The sequence below is a fragment of the Dermacentor andersoni genome, chromosome 2, assembly GCF_023375885.2.
Source record: "Dermacentor andersoni chromosome 2, qqDerAnde1_hic_scaffold, whole genome shotgun sequence".
Taxonomy (NCBI): domain Eukaryota; kingdom Metazoa; phylum Arthropoda; class Arachnida; order Ixodida; family Ixodidae; genus Dermacentor; species Dermacentor andersoni.
Window position 1 is genome coordinate 149,032,815 of NC_092815.1, and position 25,117 is coordinate 149,057,931.

Consider the following 25,117-nt stretch of genomic DNA (forward strand, 5'->3'; position numbering starts at 1 on the left):
AATTCTCGTCGCACATTCAATCAGATTAAACAAGCTTGGGTAACAGCAGGCAGCATAACTTGAACTCATAGAATCTGTCTGGCGTGATGAAGGCGGTCTTTTCGCGATCTTTCTCATCGACTTTTATTAGTAGCCAGACTTGAGATCCATCGAGGAGAAGTACCTAGCGTTGCAGAGCCAATCGAATGCGTCGTCTATCCGTGGGAGGGGATATACGTACTTCGTCATCTTATCCATCCGTCCTTAGTCCTTATCTTAGCTCCGTCCTTCGTCTTCACCAAGACTACAGGAGATGCCTATGGGCTTTTCAACGGCTGGACGATGCCATTACGCAGCGTTCCGTCAACTTGTTGTCTTATAGTTTCACGTTCTCGCGTCGAAACTGGGTCAGGGTCCTGGCGGAGTGGTGACGGCCGACTGTCACGTTCACCGTTACTAGCCCGATACCTGTCACGGCAGCGCCGACCATACATTGACCCAGCCCGGGGCTGCTCCGCAATTCAATATCCGAAAACTAAGAGCAGCACCCGATGGAGGCGCGATTGGTGTATGTAGAAATGCCAAAGATGCTCTGCTGACGGCGACAACACTTCAAGATCTAGCTCCAGGACGTAGAAACGACACGCCGCCATCCCGACAAAGCCTGGAAGTCAAGCAAACGCAGACGAAAGACGACATGACGATGCCACGTGCCAGCCAGACGTCAACGCGACGCAGCCGTGATTCGACGCCACGACCTAACTGGAACGGGAGACAAAGAACCACCGACCTCGACGTGCTTGTAGACACCGACTTCGAAGTCGGCGCAGTTGTAGACACTAGAGCCACTACTCCGTCATGCGTGTACTATTCGCCGCCAAGTTGAAGACAGTCAAGACTGCTTGGGAGGGCCTTCAAATTCGTGCATATGGTAGGACACCTTATAACGCTTACGGGATTTTGCATAGCAAGAATTACAGTTCATGACTGGACCTACTCTACCACGTTCGTTGTCTTTCAGGAGTGCTCGCAAGACGTGATTCTCGTCGTGGACTTCCTAAACCAACACGGCGCAATCATTGACCTGCAGCCGACGTCGATAATGCTGTCCACAAACAACGCGATACCGGCGGAGAGGACTTCCAGTCAGCGTGGTCACAGTGTACTAGACGATAAAGTCAGCATCCTGCCTCGCTCCAGTATTGTCGCTTTCGTCGGCAGCGAGACACCCGCAAACGTAGAAGGCGTCATCGACGGCGACCAACGTCTACTGTTCGACCGTGAAGTTTGCGTCGCAACAGGGATAGCTCGACTGCACGAAGGGAAAGCGAAAGTCATTCTCACAAATTTGAGCCAGGAGATCAACCACATCAAACGCACGACGTTCGCATACATCCAGAAAATAGTGCAAACCGGCAATGCGTTTGTCCTCTCGCATCCAGCTGCATCTTTCCCGACGACCATAATTCCGGAACCAGACTTCAACATAAACTCAAATCACCCCATCGGTAAGCAGCAACAGTTCAGATGTCTTCTCCAACGATACAGAGACATCTTTTCGACGTCATCAAGGATTCGACAAATACCAGTTGCAAAGCGTCGCATAATAACCGAAGAGTGCACTCGACCACTCCTACACAGCCCTTATCGAATTTCGACGCGAGAGCGTGACGCTATTAGGCGGCAATTCGACGAAATACTGCACGACGACATCATCCAGCCGTCGATAAGCCCGTGGGACTGCCACTTCACGACAGTCTTGGTGACGACACCACCAGACGACAGTCTTGGTGAAGAAAACATTGCTGACGATTATGTTACTCCCTAGTGCGAAAGTTGAGCGCAGGTATTCTGCTGTTTCAGCTTTTCAATGTACTGAGGCAGCAAAGAATTCGAACAAGACATGTATGTACACTCTCGGAGACAACGCCTAGCTTGTGCTTCAGCGGCGCTTGCTCGAGAGTCCTCTGGGCGGCGGCGATGAGCCTCCGCTTCGGCAACACGAACAACAGGGTCTTCTTTTGCGGCGGCGCTTAGCCTCTCCTTCTGCTGCATTCACTCCCAGGAAATCTCGACGGAAGCGACGGAAAGCCCCTGCTTCGGCGGCACGCACTTCCTGGTCTTCTCGACGACCACGCCTAACTTCTGCTTCGATGTAGCGCACCTCTGGATTCTGGCGGTGACGGCGCTGGGCCTCTGCTCGGGCACGTAGTTTAGCAGCAGCGGCACACGAAGGACTTCCACCGGTTGCGTCGCCCATGGCTCAGAAGGAACTGGCCGAGAATAAACTATTTATATAGGCAGACGGTTTATATTATAATACAAGCCTATTGTAAGCCTCGGACAATCCGTCTCGTGCGGATCATTTCGTACCAGCCACCGTAAACGGAGCGTAGCTTGGTGCAACTGCAGCGCTTGTCATGAGGTCGAGGGGGTAGCGCCTAGGCGCATAGGAACGTTGCGCAGCGAAGAGATGGCAGCGACTGACAGACCGCTGACGCTGCTAGCGAGTCAACTGAAGGTGGCTCTGCGTTTCGGCTTGTGAAGCGCGCACCGTGGTCGACTGATACCAAGCCGGCGCTTCGGCAACCGGAGAACACCACGTGTTCTCACGCGGTCGTGGGAGGTGGTGGGGAAGGGGTACACGCAGTGGCTAACGACAGCGGCTGCGTTTCGGCTTGGGCAGCTTCACATCTTCGAGATGAGCCAACACCGAGCCGGCGCTCTGATTACCGCCTCGCAGGGGTGGCATTGGAGGAGGAGCGAATAGAGCAAGGCCCGCGCCGTGCGCGAGAGATGGCGCCAGGAGTGCCCGCACCGTAGCTAGAGCAGCGGGCTGGCCCCGGCTACGGAGCTGGTTATGGTGAGGGACAACGGCGAGGCTCGACGGCAACGCGAAACGCAGGAACCCGCGCCAAAGAGCTGCACTCTAAAAGAACGGGACCCTACGTTTCTGCGTCAATGATCGTCGACCGAAGAATATCACGAAGAAGGACATATACCCCCTCCCACGTATAGACGACGCTTTGGATCGGATCCGCAACGCTAAATACATCTCGTCGATGGACCTCAGGTCTGGCTACTGGCAAAGAGAAGTCGACGAACGAGATCGCGAGAAGACCGCCTTTATCATGTCAGACAGCCTCAATAAGGTCAACGTTACGCCATTTGGACTGTGCCAGGCGCGTGCAACGTTCCAGCGCGTGATGGACATGGTTTTAGCAGGATTGAAATGACAGACCTCTCTTGCTTACTTGGATACCATCGTCGTCCTCGCCTGAAATTTCGACGATCACCTTAGGCGGCTCGCGGCAGTACTAGAGGCCATCAACTCATCAGGGCTCACTATGAAGCTGGGAGAGTGCCGCTTCGCTTAGGATGATAATGACAATGATGACAATGACAATGATGTTTATTTGCATCAGTACATGACGCAAGGGGCATGCAGAAAGAGCTGCCACATGGACAGCTTGACGAAGCCGCAGGCCCCGCATTGGCGTTGGCGCGGCGTTAGCAAACACAAAGACAGTACATCATTGCTTGCAAACGCCATTTACACAAAATTGAGTATCGCGAATCATGCGAAGCAAATGAAGAAAAAAAAATATGTTCTCTAACAGGGCATAGCAAAAAACATCTCTAACCAATAAGGATAAAAAATCAATGATAGGCGCACGGTATCGCAACTGTTCTAAAAACACGAAGCTGAGAAAGATATAATCAAAACACAAGCTGTAACAATAACATTTCTCATACAAACTAAACAAACGAAAAACCAAGAAATATAAGCTATACAATGCGACTAGTTATTTTCGATAAGCAAAAATTTGCGAAAGCCAGGGGAACAATCTTGTGCAGGCAGAAATAACAATAGAGAGCTTTAAAAGAGCTATTTTTCCAATCCATTGGTTTCGTTGTGTAATTTATTCAGTAACCTTGGCAGGTTGTTACGAATAGTTTGTTGTGCGTATGTCGTTCTAACGGTTTCTACTTTTCAAAACTCCCTGGTCCTTGTCGTATATGTTGTAATCTTGATTTTTAAATCCGCTATTGTTCTTAGAAAGCTGGCTCCATCTTTTATTTCTTGTTTGTATGCTCTACAGAGTCGATAATCGTACATACTGGCAATTGGCATTATATTGTATTTTATAAAATAGTCACGTGTATGAACATATTTTGGGACATTTTCTATGACTCGTAAGGATTTTTTTTGGCGTGCATAAAGTTTTTTGAAATTTCCCTGTATGATTAGCACAAACTAAGTAACATTAGTTTAGACTAGAAAGAAACAGTGTGTTGAAAATCAGCATCATTATTTTTGTTGGCAGTAAATGACGGTTACGGTAAACAAGACCGATTGTTTGAGATAATTTTGTCGCCAAGGAATTGACACGCATATTCCAAGATAAGTTTTCTTGAAAGATAGCACCTAAAGGTTTAAAGTACGGAACTATATCGATAGGCGTTAAATTTAGTAATATAGGCGTATTAATTATTACGCTTTTATTCTGGCTTCGGAAAATTATTGCTTTTGTTTTGTTTGTGTTTATTTTAAGACTATTTTTAGGGTCCATTTATGCAATCTTTGAAGGATTAAGATTGCTTTTTCAACTAATTTATCCACCGATTTTCTTATCAGGAATATGCTAGTATCACCGGCGTAAATTATATAGTTTGCCTTGATACTGATACTAATGATATCATTAATATATATATTAAAGTGTAAAGGGCCCAAAATACTGCCTTGTGGCACGCCTCAAGAAACGGGCAGTGGACTAGAGAGATCATCATTAATACCGACCCTTTGCTTGCGGTGTTCTAGATAACATGTGATGAGGGATGCAGCCTCTCCGCGATAGCCATAACGTAGGAGTTTCCTAATAAGAAATGAATGATTGACACAAACAAATGCTTCTGTAAAATCTACAAAGAACCCCAGAACCAGTTTTCCCTCATCAATGTTCCTAGGCCTCGTCATCAGCAAATCTGGAGTCAGCGCTGAGGCAGCCCATCAACAAGAAGGCAGTGCGTAGACTCCTTGATGTGTGTGCCTACTACACGCGCTTTGTCAATGACTTTTCACGCATCGCTGACACGCTGACACATCTAACCAAATGTGATGTCGAGTTCAAGTGGAAAACGCCACAGGCCGACGCATTTCAAGAACTCAAACGACGCATGCAGTCGCCGCCTGTACTTGCACATTTGAACGAGTACGCCGAAACCAAAATCCACGCTGACGCCAGTAGCCTAGGCCTCGGTGCCGTCCGAGTCATGAGGAAAGACGGACTTGAACAGGTGATAACTTACTCTAGCCAGTCGCTGTGCAGAGCGCAAGGCAATTATTCTACGACTGAAAAGCAATGTCTCTCCGTCATTTGGGCTACAGCAAAATTCCGCCCTTACCTCTATGGCAGGCCATTCAAAGTCGTCAGCGACCATCACGCGTTGTGTTTGGTTGCGAACTTAAAGGACCTTTCAGGACGGCTGGCGCGGTGTAGCCTGACTGCATGAATGTGATATCGCTGTAATCTAGAAGTCCGGACGAAAACACTCTGATGCCAATTGCCTATCACGCGCCCCCATTGACCCGCCGCCGCAAAATTGCGAGGATGGCGACTCCTTCCTTGGAATAACAAGCGCGGAAGACTTCGTGGTACAACGAGCATACCTGGAGCTAAAAGGCCTCATCCTGTATTTGGGAGGGAACACCGACATTGTCCCTAGGACATGTAAGCGAGGATCCTCTTCATTCTCGCTTCAAACCAACATACTTCGTAAAGAGGCACTTCCCACCAGTCCGCGCCAGCTACCTTCTTGTTGTTACCTCGGTGCTGCGTCCACAAGAAATTAAAGCACGGTCTGCATGAAGATCCGACCACTAGTCACCTCGGATTTTTCCGGACGCTATCAAGGATCCAGAATATGTATTACTGGCCGCGCCTGACCGCCTACGTCGCCCCTTACGTGAAAACATGTCGAGACCGTCAGCGACGCAATACACCACCGACAAGGCCAGCTGGATTACTACAGCCGAGCGAGTCACCTTGCCGATCATTTCCCCAGATCGGAATGGACATGGTGGGACCCTTTCCGGCGTCAACATCCGGAATTAAGTGGATCGTCGTGGCCGCGGACTGCTTCACCTGCCTCGCTGAAACGAAAACTCTGCCGAAAGGTAGCGCAGTCGAAGTGGCCAGATTCTTCGTCGAGAATATTCTGCTGCGACATGGCGCCCCAGAAGTCCTCATTACCGACAGAGGAACGGACTTTACAGCGCATCTCACCCAGCCGATTCTGGAATACAGCCACACAAGCCACATGAGAACAACTGCCTACCACCCGCAGACGAATGGTCTTACCCAGCCTGAATAACACCCTCGCTGACATGCTAGCTATGTACGTCGACGTCGAACACCAGACTTGGGATGCCGTCCTGCCGTACGGAACCTTCGCTTACAACACGACGGTGCAAGAAACGACGCTGATCCGGCCGTTTAAGCTGGTTTACGGCAGGAACCCAACGACGACTGTCGATGCCATGCTGCCGCGCATCACCGACGAAGAGAATCTTGACATCGCCACCTTTCTCCAGCACGCCGAAGAAGCCCTACAGCTCGCCAGCTTTCGGATCAAGAACCATCCCGGCGACCATGTTTGGGTTTGAACCTCAATACGACGACGAAGACATACCGAGAAGTTTTTACACCGCTATTTCGGACCCTACGAGATCATCCGGCGCATTGGCGCACTCGACTATGAGGTCATACCAGATGGCAATTCGCTACCGCAGCGGGGCCGCTCAAGACCTGAAATAGTCCACGTTGTGCGACTTAAGCTGGTCTACCAGCGCTAATGAAATTTGGCACTTTTTGTAGCTGACCTTTGGGCTTTCTTTTTTTTTTTATGGGGTGTGTTGCTTTGGGCTTTCTTTGATAAGTGTCCTCTTGTCTTTCCCTTTCCTGTTATGCTTGCGGCATCGGGACGATGCTCTTTGAGAGTGGGGTAGTGACACGTGGACTCGTTTATCCTTTTCGGGTGAGCGCTTTTCATCGTTTAAGAAATGTTATCGCTCCGCGCGGGACACGTCTGCATGGATCGGAAGTCTATGGAATGTTATCGATGGTTCTATCTGCTGTCTGTTGTCACCGAACCTGGTGTAATCTGATTGCATCTATGCGCGACGCGAATGGTGCAGGGCATACTGGAAGACATGCGGGCACTCTGGAACGTTCGACGGCTCATGTATAAAAACGGACGCACTTGACCGGCAGATCACATATTCCACGTTCGCCGACCGTATTCGCCGCTCTTCTTGCACTTTGAGTGTAACTTGCCTTTGTGGGGAGAAGTTCGCCCAATAAAAAGGCAGTTTCCTCATTCACAGTTTTACAGCTGTATTAGTCACCATCACTACTGCGTGACAATATATAATAGGGAACTGTTTTATTCCTACAGAACTCGTGCTGCAGGTCAAGTTGTGCAGCTGATGATGATGTACACAGATGAGGAAGATGTACAATGGATGATATGTAGAGATGATGAAGATGTAAATAAGGCATGCGCTGCTCTCACAGTAATTCCTTCTCGTTGTCGAATGGGCCGCCTGGCCACGCCGGGGTATTATGAAATGCGTCGAGTATATGGTTTGAAACAAGAGACATGCAATATCTAAGGGACGAGACGTGGTAATTAACAGGCTATGTATGTCCAGTGAACGTGTAGGGTCCAATAAATCTAGTGAGGAATTTTTAGCATAAGCCTGGAACGCGCACAGGAGTCGAAAGAAGGACTTTGTTGCAAGAAGAAAAAGTCACAGCGCGGAGAGTCGAGTCGTAAGGAGACGTCTGAGCATCCCAGGAAATGCCGCTGTTAATGTGCACGAGGCAGTCCGCGAGGCGAGACAAAAATTGTTTTGCGAAAGGAGCTGTTGAGGGTACAGGATTCAAAATGAACCATACATCTAGAGCTAATTTTGGTGAGCGGACATAGAGGAGGACAACGGGAGAAAAGTCGGTGGTACGTTGCGTAACCATCTTATAAGCGAATGCCACGAACGGCAGAATTGCAGTTCGTGCGCTCGGGGCGGATAGCACATTGCAATCATGCCTGAGAGTGTAGAAAACGATCCGGCAAGCCGTTGGTCTGCGGATGATAACCTAATATCTTCTAGAGAATGCTGTTCTAGGCGCGCAGAACTTCCGTAAGGAAGGAACGCAGAAAGAGTTTGCGCGGTCGCTGAGCAGAACCCGCGGAGCTCCTTTGCGTAAAAAAATGTTGCGTCGAAAGAAATCGGCGATTTCAGCGACAGTCCCCGATCGTAGAGAAGCTGTATCCGCGTAGCGTGTTAGATGGTCAACGGCCGTCACAATCCAACGATTGCCATTTAAGGACGTGAGAAGAGAACTGTAAAAGTCTATTCTAACGACTTCGAAAAGCGAGATGAGACAAGGAAGAGGTTGCAAAAAGCGAGAATTAGTTGTGGTCTGTCGTTTGCGGCTTCGACAATGAACGCAGGATGCGGCCTACTTCGCAACAGCTGGCGAGAGCACCAGCGACTTCGCATTCTGTTGTAAGTCTTGTGGTAGCCTATGTGACTGGCGATGGAATGATTGTGAAAAACTTCCAGCACCTCAAGTTGCAAAGAATGCGGTGTTATCGGGATCCATTTGTTGCCATCAAGAACATAAATGTAGCGATGTAAAACCCAACCGGAGAGCTTGAATCGATGAAGTTGTGGACGAAGGTAGGCGTTCGGAGGTGAAGAAAAACCTTCCATACCTTAGATAAAGTTCGGCGTTATGGGTCGACACGTTGGTGGGACACAATGACAACTGGGCTGTCGGGTCTTTCTCCATCCGGCGATGTGATGGTTAAAGCCGATCAAGAGAACTCGGGATGTACGATAGCACGAAGAGGCGATGGTGAGTCGTCATGGTTCGGCAGAGGGTAGTGAGATAGAGCGATGGCGTCTTGGTGGTTCTTTCCAGCGCGGTAGGCCACAACCAAATCGTGCCCGTTTAACCCTTTACTGCACCTTGTTGCATATATGCAACATACCGATAAACGGCCATAAAAACAAAATCTAAGTTCAGTTGGTTCTTCCTCTACATGCTGTTGCATTTCTACAACAATAGTTTGAAAAACACACCTTCATTTTTTGCCCTCTGTGTTCATTCTGCGCAACTATTGCCAAACAAACATTGGTGGACGCTGCTCGCGCCAGCACGTGGCTATACAGGTAACTTTTGCCAGTTATAAATGCCTTTCTGAACGGAATAGCCCGTGAAAAAAAAATATATATTATGCTGTGTAGTACACCTTCCTAATCGTTTAGATGGCAAAAAACATTTTTTTCTCGCAATAGTTTGCTTCTCACGACGGAAAGTTACTACGTTGCGTATTTGCAACAACGTGCCCACTGGGTTTGTTTCTTGTACTCGAACTAGAAATGGATCCTAAACGCTTTTATTGCCGAGCAATTCCATCAGATAGCCAAGACAGTGAACTTCCCGGGAGTGACGACTACCCCGTGTGTAATTCTGTTTGGATTTACCGTGTGTGAAATGTGTTGCGTGGTGGAATTCCCGAATTTTTTTATCAGCGTGTGTGTGCGCGCGCGCTGCTGTCTCGCATCGTTACGGCTTCACCCTTATATCTGTGCTCCTGCGTTTTAAATCTTTGGTTATAACCCGAAGACACCGTGCATAGTGGTTCCGTCTTCTTTCAATATACAGAGGCACCTTGTCTTCGCTATCTGCATTTCGCTTTGTTTTATCGCTTATTTTATTCCCTGTATATCGCTGTCTGTTTGGGCTGGAGATGTTCAACCTGAACTCGAAAAGCTAAGTGACAGCACAAGCGAGTCGAGTGCATGCTCCGACGAGGACGAAAGTACAGCAAATGGCACAACACCTGACCACCGCTTTATGCAAGCTAAGAGAAGGTTCATTTGGAAGAAGGACAATCTAGTGAGAGATCCGGAGACAGCTCAGTTCTCCGGACAAAGCGAACTTCAAGAGTACATTTCACAACTAGAGACACCATTCCAATACTTCAAGTTTCTCTTCCACGGCTCACTGATTTGGCTAATTGCAGATCAGAGCAATTTCTATGCACTCCAGAAAGACGTGAGTCAGGCCCTTTGTACCACCGCAGAAGATATGGAAATGTTTATTCGGACGTGCCGCATGTGGATGTCGATCACTCAAATGAGGTGCTACTGGAGTGCAGAAACCAGGGTTAGCCAAGTGGCTGACAACTTTCCTGTGGGTCGCTTTGAAAAACTGAAGCATAACACCCACTTCATTGACAATAGTACTCTCGGCCCAAAGGACGCGCCAGGAAGAGATCGGCTTACGAAAGTGCGTCCTCTCATTGATACCATCAATGATCAGGTGTCGCTTGTGCCTCTTGAAGAGCATCTGTCTATTGATGAACAGATCATACCCTTCAAAGGTAGAAGCACCCTCAAGCCGTACTGTCCCAAGAAGCCCAAAAAATGGGATTACAATGTTTTCGTGCTCTCCGGTGTAAGCGGCTTCTCCTACAAATTGGAGGTGTATACCAGACAGGAGAACTCGACGCAATGACTTTCAGGAGAGCCTTACTGTAGAGCGAGTGAAAATGTTGTTGTTCGCTTGAGTGGAATGATTCTGAAAGGCGTACACCACAAAGTGTACCTCGACGACTATTTCAACTCGCACGTGTACCCGACTGACACGTGGTGATACCATTCCTGAGCTTGCGCAGATGAGTTTTGTGTCTTCTTTCTTTTTCGCCTCAGTGCTCCCTTCAGTTGATAGTCGGCGTTCGTGTTGTCCACTTCTCTACTCTTGTGTCCTGTCTACACGCCTCACCTCTTTTTTGCATAATGAATCCTTACCAACTAGCTCAGCTTTCTTTCATTCTAATATTTCAACTGCCCAAGTTTGTAGGTGTACCTACAAAAGGACTATGTAGACTGCATTGGTACTGTGCCGACAAACCGGGTCCCTGCAGTAAGCCTGCCTAGCGAGCGGGAAATTAAAAAAAAAGGAAAAGGACATTTTGAAGAGAGGGTTGCAGTTGTGGATGGAATTGAACTGTCATGCACAAGATAGCAAGATACCCGAGGAGTGACTTTGATCTCCTCCTTTGTTGGAACACAGCCTGCTACAAGTGCATCAAGGTATAATCGCCAAAAAAAAAAAAAAGAGCCGTCCCTATCTAAAGTCGAAAAGATATTATTTTCGTGTTTTTCTGCACATCGTTCACTTGACAGCTATAAATGCTTGCTTGCTATACGAGAGGAACATCATGAAAAAACACGATCAGTACACTGAAAGGCTACTTCCGTTGGCTGAGTTCAGGATGGACCTGGCTGCATCACTCTGCAAGGCTGGGAAGACGGCGCTGAAAAAGCGAGGAAGGCCTAGCAATGAGTCAATAGAACAAGCCTGTGATGAGAAAAAAAAAGGGACCATCAACTCCAACTCAGGATGTCAGGCTAGATCTTGTATTATTTCTCATCTACGAAGCTTTGTCTCAGTGCTCATTATTTTCATTTCTTTCTTAAGGTTGGTCACAGGGTACTTCGGAGCAAGAAGCGGCAGCGCTGCCAGCTTCCTGGCTGCACAGGAATCTCCATGAGCTACTGCGTTAAGTGTGGAGTGCATCTCAGTTCCACAAACAAGAGCAGTTGCTTTTTTGTGTACCACACTACAAAATGAGTCCACCGTTTCTCATTACTTACGACTTACTGCTCAAGGTATAGAACCAACCTTTTCAAGCAAGCAAGTGAAATAGCCTTCTATTGTATGATGTGTTCCCTCTTGCTGATTGTCATGTAAATAAATGTTACAGTTTGAAACACAATAAGCCGGGCTTTCCTCAACTTTTTCTTTATGTGCACGTTGTTGCAAATATGCAACGTACCCTTTTTCTGCCAATACAAACTGTAAAAGTCCACTGAAGATATTATTTTTGTTAGTACAGCTATTGTTATGGTTCCCTGCAACGACATGAATTATTTTATGGCAAAAGAAAAAAATTGTGCAGTGAAGGGTTAAGCGAAGTATCCAAGCACTAAGTCTTCCCGATAGTTTCCTTAGCGATGAAATCTATCAGTATGTTACGGTCCGCAACGACTGTGATATAACGGCTGTGAAGATATGGGCGAAATGTGTGCACTGCCCAAACAACAAGGCAACTACGATTCACTACGACTCAGAATACGATTAGCGTATGCAGTTACTCGTTCGCGATCGGTGTTATCACGTTGCAGGAGAACGGCACCGAGACCACGACTACTAGCGTCATTGTGAAGGATGGCGGGCGCGCTCGGATCGAAACGGCACAGCGCCGGGTGCGGTGTCAGGGCATGTTTCATAGCCAGGAAAGCACGCTCACCTTCGTTGGAACAAACGAAGGACGCGTTACTTGTGAGGAGTTGATGGAGCGGGGACGCAAGCGCAGCGAAGTTGCATATGAAGCGCCGGGAGTAAGAAGAGTGTCCGAAAAAACCGTGGGAGGTCTTTTCCACGCAGCGGATGGAGAAATTCGTGGACGGCGGCAATCTTCTTAGGGTCCGGCCGAACACAGTTTTGCTAAGTGCCCCTGAAGTTTCGTGGTCTTGCTGGCGAAACTGCATGTTTTTGTGTTGTGCTGTAAAGCCAGCGTTTTCAAGACAGCTAGGAACTTCATGACGACGTTCCAAATGTTGTTATACCGTCTTTCAAAACACTACAATGTTGTTTAGATAGCACAGACAGGTTTTCCATTTCAAACCACGCAAGACATGATCGATCGTGCATTTGAAGGTGCCAGGCGCATTGCACAGTCCACAAGGCATTACGTTGAACGCCGTTTTCCTTTGTGGTATTCCGACATCGGTATTTGCCAATCGCCTGATTAAGGTCAAGGCTAGAAAAATATTCCGCGCCATGTAGGTAATGTATTGCATCGTCGATCCGCGGCACGGGGTAAATATTTTCGGGCGCGATTTTCTTCAGCGCACGGTAATCGACGCAAAATCGCACTAAACCGTCATTCTTCTGCATTACAACAACTGGGGAGGCCCAGCAACTCGAGGAAGGACGTATGATATTTTGTCGAAGCATGTGTAATACCTTTTTGATGATCATTTTGCGCTCTGTAAGATACATCCGATATGGGCGCCGGTGAACAATGAGCTATTAGTCTTTATGTTGTGAGCAGCGGTGGTAGTCATACTGGGTATGGGCACACTGACGCCGAACAAGAAACTCAATGGGGTGAAGACACCTTGACTCTGGGCAAGCGTCGAGTTTGACCTTATGGTCGCCGGCAATAGAGTGGAAGAATCATTATTTGGCGGTGCTCTTGACTGAAGTGGCACTGTCGAAATGGTGATATTTGCAAGGGGATGAGTGTCAACAGCGCATGTGACAGGCCAGGGGTGATCAGAATCGTTAGAGAGAGGGTATGGCCGAATGAGTACGTCGTAATCCACAATTCTGTTGGAGTTGACACTTATAATCTCCTCCTTTCTGGATGGCCAAAAAACGTAAGCGGAGAAGGGTACGAAGCGAATGCGTTCTTCGTGGTTAGGGAGAGTAAAGCCCGCGGCATCCAGCTGTATGAGGCGCTGGCAGCAACAAGTAAAAGTGCACGCAGTAGTCCCACCCCAAGATGAGTTCGTAGGTACACTCACGATATACCGTAAAAACAATATGGTAATAAATTACGTCTATGGAGACGCGAATACACTGCACGATTCGACGAAAAATAGCGTTTGTCGCTCCACGAAAAGGAAGGAAGTCAGCACGAACAATCTAATTTACATCGTCTGCGTAAACGAGAGTATCAGCGCCTACACCTTCTACAAACACTGACTACAAGTGCCACGATCGCTCTGGAGGAACGATAGCCCGTCCAGTGGGTGGAGCTTTCTCTCCTCACACTCTTTTGGAGAATTTGCCGAGTGGGCGTTCGTGACATAAGAAGCGGGCCGGAGAGGCGACACTGAACGACGACGTGGAGAAGGTGACCTGTGGCTAGAATTACGAGAATTCAGTCACATCACTTGGGTACGAAAGAGAAGGTGACCGGTGATAGGTAGAGCGGTAGGACGTACGCTGGTAGCCATTCCTAGACGCACACCTGTAATTTCCTCAGAAGAATAGCCACACTGATCATCCCGTTGACGCTTTCGACAAAAATCTCGAGATATTCCCTCCATAGCCACAGTAGTAGCAAATGGGTCTGGCAGGCCGCGGAGCGAGGTAGTGACGTTGTACACACTGGCTGCGACGATAAAGCCACTGGAGCGTTGTCTCATGTTGTAGGCAGAGGCTCGGTAATGGCTGGAGAGAGCGTTGCAACGTTCGCCTATGTTGGTACCTGAAGAGTGCAGCGGCCGTCAGAGAACGGTAAACGAGAAGATGGCGTGGTCTCTTGCCTTATAATACCGTGCAAGCCGGACGGTGAAGAAGGGACGGTGTTTTCCGGAGTGCAAGAAAAGCAGCGCTTGTGAGGATCTTCACGAACGATGTCGCGGATCGGCGCGCTCAAGTGCGTGGCCGAAGCAAGACGAATATCGCAGTTATGGGTGCAGAGGCCAAGGGGCTGGATTTAAGTCATTGATAAGTAGCGATAACATCCTGAAGGGTAGCAAGCTTTTGATTAGGAAAGGCGTTGAAGCTGAAGGTGTTTATTTCTTGAATAATGTGGCGTATTCCGTCGCTATGGGACATGGTGGCGTTCACGTGGAAGTACAGCCTCAATGTATTATTAGTTGTATGATTCCCAGGGAACTGAATTTGCTTGCTCACCGACCTTCTTCTTCCCGACCCCAGCACGAACAGCAGGCACGCCGCAAATCTGCCGAAGCTGTTGCGCGAACGTCGCCCAGTCAGGAAGAGCTGGCTTATGGTTCCAAACCCACGAGTTCCGCAACTTCTGTGAACTGTTCACTTGATGAAGTCGCTTACGAGGCCGTAGTTTTGGTGCCACACCTCGATGTCATTCCCTCGTAGAGCAGCGAAGACTTGTGGGTCCCGCTGGCGGCTGTTGATGGTCACGACGGAAGGTGAAGGCTGCAGTAGAGCGGCGGCACCTGACATCCCTGTATTCGGTGAAGCGAATATGGCAGGAGGTCTTATACAAGGACCCGAGCGGAGCTTCAGTGAGAACGTGCGAGAAGTCTTGTGGAACGAAAAGAACCTCCCACCACTTATAAGGACCGGCTTTATTCCAGCGGAACTCGAGCTGCAGATCACGTTGTGGCGCTGATGATGATATATACCGTTGAAGACGATGTACAATGAATGGTGATACGTAGAGATGATGAAGATGAAAGTCAGGCATACGTGGCGTTTAGTGTATGTGTATATATTGCCGCGCCAGTACACCGATGAAGAAGAGGACAACGCGTGTAGGCTTGAGCGTTTTTGTCAAGGCGCAGAAAAGAAGTAGTCGCACTTGCCCTCGGGATTAAAAAGGCGGCCCTCCACTGTGCCTCCTGAATAGCACTCTTCGACCCCTATTTTGACCCCAATAAAACGCTTCTCTGTCATCTGTGTTGTAGAAGAAGCCAGTTTTGTCGTCTGCATTCCAGGCCGGCAAGCTTGTGCAGACATCGGATTAAAGCCAGTGCTCAAAGACTTCAAAAGATGGTATCTCGCATTTAAATGTAATGCCTTGTTTTTTAACTTTACACATGCATAGTAGACGTGCAGAGGTATCTAATAATTTATCACATACAGTTATTGGCCAACCACCAAAGCTGTTTCTACATTTAACATGAAGCTTCTTGCAAAAGATTAGAATTTTAGTTTCTTTACAGGTGACCGGCTAAACCTCCAGAGCTTCAAATAATTTCTGCCATACTGTCAGCTGGGCTATCATTCTATTTAATTTCTGTCTTTTCAATTTGTTACGAAAGGAAATTACCGCATTGCATATTTTGCTCACTTTTGCGGTTGCCAAAAGCGCTCTAGGTGATGGTGATGATGATGAAGATAGTGTTTTGTGGCGCAAGGGCCAAGCATGACCAAAGAACGCCAAGGCAAGGAGTGTGTTCAATGTGAAGCCATAAATTACGAACAAGGATGTGACAGGGCTGTAAAGGGGCCTAAAAGACGTTAGAATATATGTAATAAAACTATGACAATGACTATGGAGCCTGCCAAGGACGCGAAAGACACATTGCGAAAGAATTGCAATGCGCTGAAATTGGTGACAGGCTAAAAATTCCTAAAAGCACTACTGCTGTAACAGAGCCCTTGCCGCGCAAGGACCTGGAGGCGCGTGCTATACAAGGACTAATATCACAGCACCATCCTCTGTAGAGAGGATGCGCTACGATACATTTGGGCTATTAACATGCAAGGCCACATCTTTCAAGAAAGCCAGCACAGCTTTGGTTGTAAAAAGGGGTTCTTTACCTATAAACATAGTAGGATGGAGAGGGAGACAATAACGGTATGCTAGAGGAAGATGTTTTTTTCTTTCTCTTTCGGCTTCCCGACTCTCCAAGAGGACGTGGAGGATGGTGAGCCTTTCACCACATCTGCAACAGCTAGCAGGTTCGTTGCCAGTAAGCAGAAAATTGTGAGTACCATATGTTTGTCCTATTCTGAGTCTACAGAATAGGACGTCAGGTCTTCGTGATATTGTAATGGAGGGTTATAAACCTAACTTTGGCTTAATCAGGTGAAGCTTATTATTCGTTTCGCTGTCCCACAAGTGTTGCCACTGGCTTCGCAGTTTAGTTCGCAAGAAAGGCTTGAGATCTGTGGTAGGAATAGCAGTGGTAGAATTGATAGCTTGCGATGTAATTGATGTGGCCATTTGGTCTGCTAGCACATTACCCTCGATGAATCTATGGCCGGGAACCCAGCATTTTATTACATGTCTGCGAGCTGAATAAATATTGCATAAGTACGAGTACAGCTCAATAAAAACAGGTTTTTTGTGTTTTCTCAAGGACATAAGTGCTTTTACGACACTTAACGAGTCCTTGAATATTATCGCTTTGTCTAGTTTTAATTTCTTTATGTGTTTTACCGCAAACAGTACTGCATAGGTTTCCGCGGTAAAGATACTTGTATGGGGGTTCAATAGGCCGGATTCAGAAAAAGAGGAGCCAACAGCCGCGTAAGACACGCCAACATGCCATTTAGATGCATCGGTGTAGAATTCAGAACAGGAGTACTTTGATTGCAGTTCATGGAAATGTATCCGAATCGCGAGCTCTGGTGCATATTTTGTAAGTCTTACAAAATATATATCGCATTCAATGGCCTGCCACTCCCACGGAGGTAGCTGCTTCGCTGGAGGCATTAAGCGATGTTCGAAGATGGGACATTCATTTCCACGCAAGCTCCTTCACACGCAATGAAAAAGGCCGTCTCAAACATGGTCGATTATGGTAAAGTGCAGTGCACGTCAAATAGCTAATGATTTTAGAACACGGATGTTCAAGATTAGAGTGCACTTCAAGAAAATATGTGAAGCTGATGTGTGATCTATGCATATGGAGTGACCACTAATTCGATTCTACATATAAGCTTTCAGTCGGGCTAGTTCTGAATGCCAGACGGATACCGAGGTGGTATCTTTAGCATCTTTAGTGCGCTCGGGGCGGCAGAGTTGTATACTGTGGCACCATAGTCTAGCCGTGATTGAATGAGGCTCTTGTAAATATTCATTAGACATTTCCTGTCGCTACCCCATGTTGTGTGAGATAGCATTTTCAGCAAGTTCGTTGTTATTAGACGTTTAGTTTTGAGATATTTTATGTGCGAGAGGAAAGTAAGGCTAGTGTCATGTATCACACCTAGAAATGTATGCTCTTTCTTGACAGGTATTTGTTGTCCACACAGTTCTATGCACGGGTCTGGAACCAGGCCTCTCTTTCTTGTAAAGAGAACACGTGAACTTTTGTGGGGGTTGACTTTAAACCCATTTTCGTCTGCCCACCTAAATATCTTGTTCAAACCCTGCTGTACTTGTCTTTCGCACACTGCAAGGTTACAGTATTTAAAACCTATTTGTATGTCATCTACGTACACGGAATAAAATATAGCTGGTGGTACTGAAGCGCGAAGTGTCTTCATCTTAACTATAAAGAGTGTGCAGCTGAGCACACCTCCCTGGGGTACACCAGTCTCCTGTATAAATGGACGTGAAAGTACGTTCCCGACTTTCACGCGGATGGTACGATTGGACAGATAACTTTCTATCAGGTTTAGCATACTGCCACGGATGCCCATTCCCGACAAGTCTCGTACCGCCACGTTGTGTCGCAAGCCTTCTCCATATCGAGGAATATCGATAAGAAAAACTGTTTGAGCACGAACGCGTCGCGAATATTCCCCTCAATGTGCACGAGAAGGTCGGCTGTGGACCGACCCGCTCTGAAGCCACTCTGATAGGGATCAAGCATATTGTTCATTTCAAGGATTTGTGTGAGTCGCCGGTTAATCATTTTGTCAAACAGCTTACAAAGGCAACTCGTAAGAGCTAGCGGGCGGTAGCTTGCCGCTGACCAGGATCGTTACCTTGCTTCAAAACGAGGACCACGATCGCTTCTTTCCATGCAGGTGGAAGATATCCAGCTGCCCAAATAGTGTTGAAAAGCGGAAGTATTGACAGATGAGTGTCAGTGTGTGCATTCTTAATCATGTCGTACATTATTCTATCAGGTCCCGGTGCAGAGCTGTTGCATACGATCAAGCCAGCTATCAGCTCGGCAATGCAGAAAGGACGGTTATATGGTGCGTTTTGTAAGGATTTCCGCTCAAATGCCTTACGTTCTTCTATTTGTCTGTACTTCATGAAGGATTTTGAGTAGTGGATTGAGCTTGACACACGTTCAAAGTGCTCCCCTAGGGTGTCTGCCTGTTCTTCTAAGGTATTCCCTTGTTTGTTCACCAGAGGCAACGGATTTATTTCCTGCCCTTTTAGCTTCCTTACGCCATTCCAAACTTTCCCTCCTGTGTGTACGAAGTTTTACCTGATAGAAACCTCGCACAGCTTTCTCTCTTCGCCTGACGTCGTATTCGACTTCCCTGCGATTCAATGTGTTTAAATTCAATGAGATTTTCTGTATTCGGCGATCTGCGCAATATGCCCCATGCCTTATTCTGCCTCTTGCGCGCACCTCTACAGTTTTCATTCCACCAGGGAACACGTCTTTTAAGTGAAGCGCCATTTCTTTGCTGGATAAACTTTTCAGCAGCATCAATAATAAAAGCGGTAAGATATTCGACAGCATCATCTATACTAAAATTGTTTATAAAATCGCGTGATAAATGAGTTGATTCCTTAAAATGCTCCCAGTCAGCCGATGCTAAGTTCCAAATGGGAAGACGGGGAGGGTTTTCATGCTGCGTTATGAAGTTTATAGTTATAGGAAAGTGGTCACTTCCAAAAGAATTATTGATCACATTCCATTCCAAATGAGGCACAAGGGAAGCAGAGCCTATCGCTAGGTCTATGGATAAATATGAATTGTGTTGAATGCTGTAATATGTTGGTTCCTTCTTATTAAATAAGCAGGCACTGGAGGTCAGAATAAAATTTTCAATAAGTCGGCCTCTTGCGTCATAACGCGCGTCTCCCATAACGTGTTGTGGGCGTTAAAATCGCCCACAGATAGGTAGGGTTCCGGGAGCTGATGTATGAGGTTACAGTAATCCGCTTTTTGGAGGTGATAGCTTGGGGAAATATATATGGTACAGACAGTAACAAGCTTATTGAAATGTACCCCTCTAGTAGACACTGCCTCGAGGGGTGTCTGTAAGGTTACGTGGCGACAAGCTACAGACTTGTCTGCGAGGATTGCTACACCGCTGCCAGAGGTGTTAGCCTCATCACAGTCCTTACGGAAGATGGTGTGCTGGTGAAGAAAGTTTGTTTGTGTACGTTTTAGATGAGTCTCCTGAACACAGAGCAACTTGCATTGTGTTTGTGTAGGAGTTCTCTAATGTCGTCGAGGTTATGGTGAAGTCATCTAACATTCCATTGTAGTATTTCTGTATCCATTATGCTATTTGTGTTTATTGCTGTGTGTTTAAGAGACGTGGATTAGCTCACGGGCCCTTTGCAGGCGCCCTGACGGGAGTTTTGTCTTATTTTGGAGCGATCGAGAGCCTCGCTGCTCCTAAGGCGCTGGTGGCGCCGTCTTGCTGGTTGTTGAGACCATCGTCTCTTGCGAGGCGCTGGACAAGCGCTCTTCCGAGCGCTTTGTTTGACGTGAAGGCCTCGGCACATTGGGCGAGGCCTTTGAGGCCGCCTGCCCGGAGGTGGATGGCCCCTTCTGCTGGGGTGACGGAGCAGCGCTAGCTGCAGTCGCCGCGGGGGCAGGTGGCGTAGCTGCCTACTCACTGCTTGTGGGTCGGACAGCCGCCGGAAGCCGTTGTGGCGCTGCCCCCTGACGCGCCACATCGGCAAAGCTGCTCTTAGGCAGGTATAATACCCGACTACGTGCCTCCTTGAAATATATGTTTTCTTTTACTTTGATTGTGACAATTTCCTTTTCTTTTTTCCAGGATGGGCACGACAGCGAGTACGCGGCGTGCTCCCCATCACAGTTTACACAGTGGAGAGAGTTCTCACAAGCTTCAGAGGTGTCTTCATGGGCACTGCATTTCGCACTGGTTTGGCGGCCCCGGCAGCTCTGCGAACTGTGGCCGAAACGTTGGCATTTGAAACATCTTAGGGGATTGGGCACGTATGGCCTAACACGGAGCTTAATATACCATGCCTCCATTTACCCGGCAGGATACTTGAACCGAAGGTAATTATCAAGTGCTTGGTCTGGAATTCTTTGCCATCTCCTTTAGCATTGATCACATTCCGTTCACTGGAACTCTCCAAGAGTTCCGCTTCAGTTAACTCCAAAATGTCATCTGACACTACGCCACGGGTGCTATTCATAGTAGGGTACGGGGTTACGATTACTTGGGTTTCCCCAAATGACACTATTTTTTGGCAGTTTCTCATACTGCTTCTGATCGCGAAGCTCGAAGAGGAGATCACCGCTTGCCATCCTCGACGCCTTATATCCTGGACCAAAAATTTCAGTTAACGACTTTGAAACAAGGAATGGTGAGACGTTTTGCACTGGTTTGCCCGGTTTTTCAGAGTACTACATGAAAACGAAGGAAGGTGTGGACTTGGCGTCCGAAAAGGTGGAAAACATCGTCGGTGCGCCCTCTTTTCTGAGGGCGATCAGGTAGTGGAGCGAAGGAAGTAGCCATGTGTAGACGTGCAGTTTTCGGCAGCAACGCCAACCACCCACCATGGAGTCCAAAATGTGGACGTTGCAAAGCCTGCAAAGGCCAGCTGTACGTTGCGATTATAATCAAATATGACATAGCCTAGGTTGGCTACTCACACAAGGTTAACCCTGCTGCCAGGAAGCTCGGAAGTAACAAAGAAATGAGAAGGAGACAGGAAAGATTGAAAGGGAGAGAAAGACGAAGGTTGGAGGGAGAAATAGACAGGAAAAGGCAACTACCGATTTCCCCCGGGTGGGTCAGTCTGGGGGCGCCGTCTACGTGAAGCAGAGGCCAAAGATGTGTGTTGCCTCCGCCGGGGGGCCTTAACGTTCCGAACACCGGGCATTGGCTCAACCCCCAGGATCCCCTTTTCCCCGGACACGGCTAAGCCGCGCACGGTTACAGGCGGGAGGTTCCGACCCTCGTGTGCTCGGGTACGTGGTGTCGCAACACACCTAATGCCTGCTGACGCAGACGCCCCTGGGGGAAGCGCCCGAGGTATTCAAATATTTCAAAATTGGCTATTTTGGCAGTCGCATCACTTACCGTATTTCTATGCACACCATTTGAAGGCCTGACTCCATAGAATGTGCGTTTGAAAAAAAAAAATGTTGATTCAGCTCCTCTGGCTCAGCTGAGCAGGAAAAATAAATTCTCATCAAAAGTCTAAAAAAATTTCGGGAAAATAAATAAAAGTGTGGAAGGAGTTTCGAACTCCAGTAAACATGTGGCAATGTTTTCAGTTGTATCAGTGGTGCCGGAAAAACGCTGGTCGATTCGGCATGGAATGACACACCTGCAAGTGAATCTGTGCCATTGTCAGAGTGCTTCTTTTTAGTAAAACCTGCATTTGACATAATTTCGCAAAAAATGTTTCATTTGCCATCTAAAATAAATGATTAAGAATTAATAGGTATGGGCATCTTGCGTTGCAGTTTGAGGTATAGTAGCGGCATCTGGAGGCGGCGAGAAACGTTATCTCGTTAATACAAGCTTGGGTTGTATTGAGCACTGACTGTGGTGAAGCACGTTTCTAGCCCGAGTGTCAAGCCGATTCCCACACTTTTCTGCTCTGTTGCGATTGCGAAAAGGCTCGTCACTTCTCACAGACCATGCCGACCAGGCTGCGAGCTGGCAGGAGCCTATAGTTTAACAAAAACGGACTCTCCGTCTGCCGTGGGACGTAATGCTGCAAGGAGACGGAATCAGCGACGCCGATCGGGAGAGACCTAGCTGACCCTCAAAAAAGCGTCACCGTCGTTACTGCTGCGTCGTGGGCTGCCATGAACTAGAAGGCCTGAATCCCAACATCACATTCTACCGTTTTCCTTCAAGGCCTCGCGAAGCGTAGCAACAGGCGGGCTGGATTACTGCAGTTAGTCGCGCTGGGTAAGCGAAACTTCGCGCCAGGCTGGCTGCTTCGCCCGTCCTGAAGCTTTATTGATTATCTGCGTTGCTGAACATCGGCCTTTTTCACCTACAGTCCCGTCGGGAGACCGACATAACAGCAGGCATAGCTGGTGATTCACGATTCGAGACCCCACGGCCACAGCGACAATTAACATTTCCATTGGTGCGAAGTGCTGAAGTGACCAGGTGTCTGCAAATGAGCACAGATGGTCGGGCTGATTCGGTTACAATTCACTACCCCACTACGAGCAGCACAGGTTAGACAGTTAAATGTGCTCATCATTGACCTCAAGCCAGCACGTTGAGGCAGCGCAGAAACGTAATATTGATTGCAGTACATCGATGTTCGAGCGCTGTCATTAAAATCTTCATCAAGCGAGCAGCGCAAGTTCTCGCGCTGCAGCGTGATTCGCACGTTCGTTACTGCGAGCTCATATGCACTGCATCAGTTATTTATCAGTTGTTAAAGGGACAGTTGGCAGCTACTACAGCGCAGGCATACCTACTTGTCTAGCCACATGCAGCCAACAAAGATCAAAGAAGGCCTGCCGTTTCGCGGCATGTCGAAAGGCCGCTGCCATCGCGGCGCGTGCGATCGTGCGCTCGAGCAGTTCCGCACACATGATGTCTGCTTATCACTGCTGTGAATTCATTGATAGCAAGCGTTTCGTCGCTTTTGTGCGCCTGAATTTAGCAGCGTGCAAACTTTACGTTAAGTTCAACTTCGTACGCGACTCGCTTCACTTGCGATATACACCGCTCTAAAACTTCGGCGCTTATTTCTTGAATGGCGTACACGTATTCGGCGCTGCATAATTTCTTGCCTTTACGCAGCGTGCCACCCCTGACAAGATCTTCGGTGCCCGATATTCGCTGCAACACGTGGTAGAACATAACAGAAAGTGGCGGGTCCATATTGTAAACGTGCTTTCCGAAGCAGACGACCGAGCTTGGTACTACCCAGTTCAAGACAGAGGGCGCTTTTTAGCACCGTTTTCGCAGCGTCCCCTGGGCAAAGCAGGAGCCCCATAGGTTGGTTTAAACTTAAGGTAAAAAAAGCTCTCCGGTAATGGAAATGATGTACCTTTCATGTTTAAATGAAACCAGATTTTTTTGTGAATTCTTTCATTAGTTTTTGTGGCACTGAACGAAATTGAAATGCAACTCACACGAGAAATAATTTCTTATGTCTTCCGTACGTCACTAATAGTTGTTCTTTTTTTCACATAGAAACCTGAAGTAGTCAGTGTGAATAAGTCGCCTGATATGGACAAACCTGCGGAGGAACGTTATCATGGCACAAAACAACTGTATCATGCTGCAAGTAGTGCAGCATGGTAAACTGCTCCCACGGCATCACTTATTGCGATTGCCATGTCTCAAAAGTAGATAATGTTTGCTGAAATTGGAATGCACCATTCAACCAACAATTAAGGATTGCTTTCTGCGTTTAAAGTTTTTTTTAAGTTGCCTGTGCCAGCTAGCATAATTCTCGTTCTTGAGCTGAATCATTCCGAGGTGGGCATTACTAACACTAGAAATGGAAACACATTGAACTGATTCTCACAGATTTACTAATTCACCTATAATGTTACGGCACATATTGCATTTACAAATTGTAGCCAGTGAGTTTGAAAGACGTAGTCACTTGAAATTAATTGCCAGGATTGCACCACTGTCGAGATTTTTTCCATAAATATTAGACGAAATACATGGACATTCCAGTTACATTTGGTCATCAATGCATAACAGTGCCTTTTATTTAAAAAAGTTATTGAAGCAATAGTGCATTTTTACAGCCAATTTGATGACATGTCTCTCGTCACTGGCGTCATTCTGGAAATTCATTCTGAGTGCATACGCCTTGTAAAATTACCGGCTACCATTCGCAAAAGTTAACTTGGAAGTGAATTTTTGTTAATTAGTTGAATATGTGTCTTGATCTGTAATGCAAGTAATGTCTGGCACTCTGTATATTGAATTATGTTAGCTGCAACAGCCAGGCTATAATAAATTCTATAAAACTGAAAGATAACCACCCTATATATCAGTGTCTCAGTGACTGCTATTGGCTCCACCGAATTGTGTCATGGTCGGCTACCTAATAAAGAAAGCAAGTACATTTTCTGAGTGTTCATATGTACTGTCATGTCAGTCTGCTTGTACATTTATTTATGTAGGTATTTGTTTTTTAAGATTTATTTCTTTTGGGATATGTTTTACTTAAGTGCCACACAGACTACATCTGTCAGTATTCAACTTTGTTAAGGTGTCAAGCTGCAGGATGTCTCGACTTTGGAATAGCTTTAAGGTTCCTAATGTTCTCAAACTAGAAATGGTTGTACATTTACACAGATGTTTGGTTACAAGTAAACACTTCACCGAGAAAAAATAGTTCTTTTCTGCATCAGTTCGGAACTCTTTTTTTACCATTCTTTGAGAATGGAAAAACTGGCATAGCAGTACTGCTAGCAGCTTTA

The 25,117-nt window shown here is 47.3% G+C and overlaps 1 long non-coding RNA gene and 1 pseudogene across 1 annotated transcript in view; one reads left to right on the forward strand and one right to left on the reverse strand.

Annotated features, from left to right (window-relative positions):
- LOC129387294 (uncharacterized) overlaps positions 1-25,117 on the reverse strand; it is a 75,831-nt gene that overhangs the window by 40,391 nt on the left and 10,323 nt on the right. The gene's annotated exons all lie outside the window — the stretch shown is intronic.
- LOC140216126 (uncharacterized) lies at positions 8,807-11,690 on the forward strand (annotated as a pseudogene).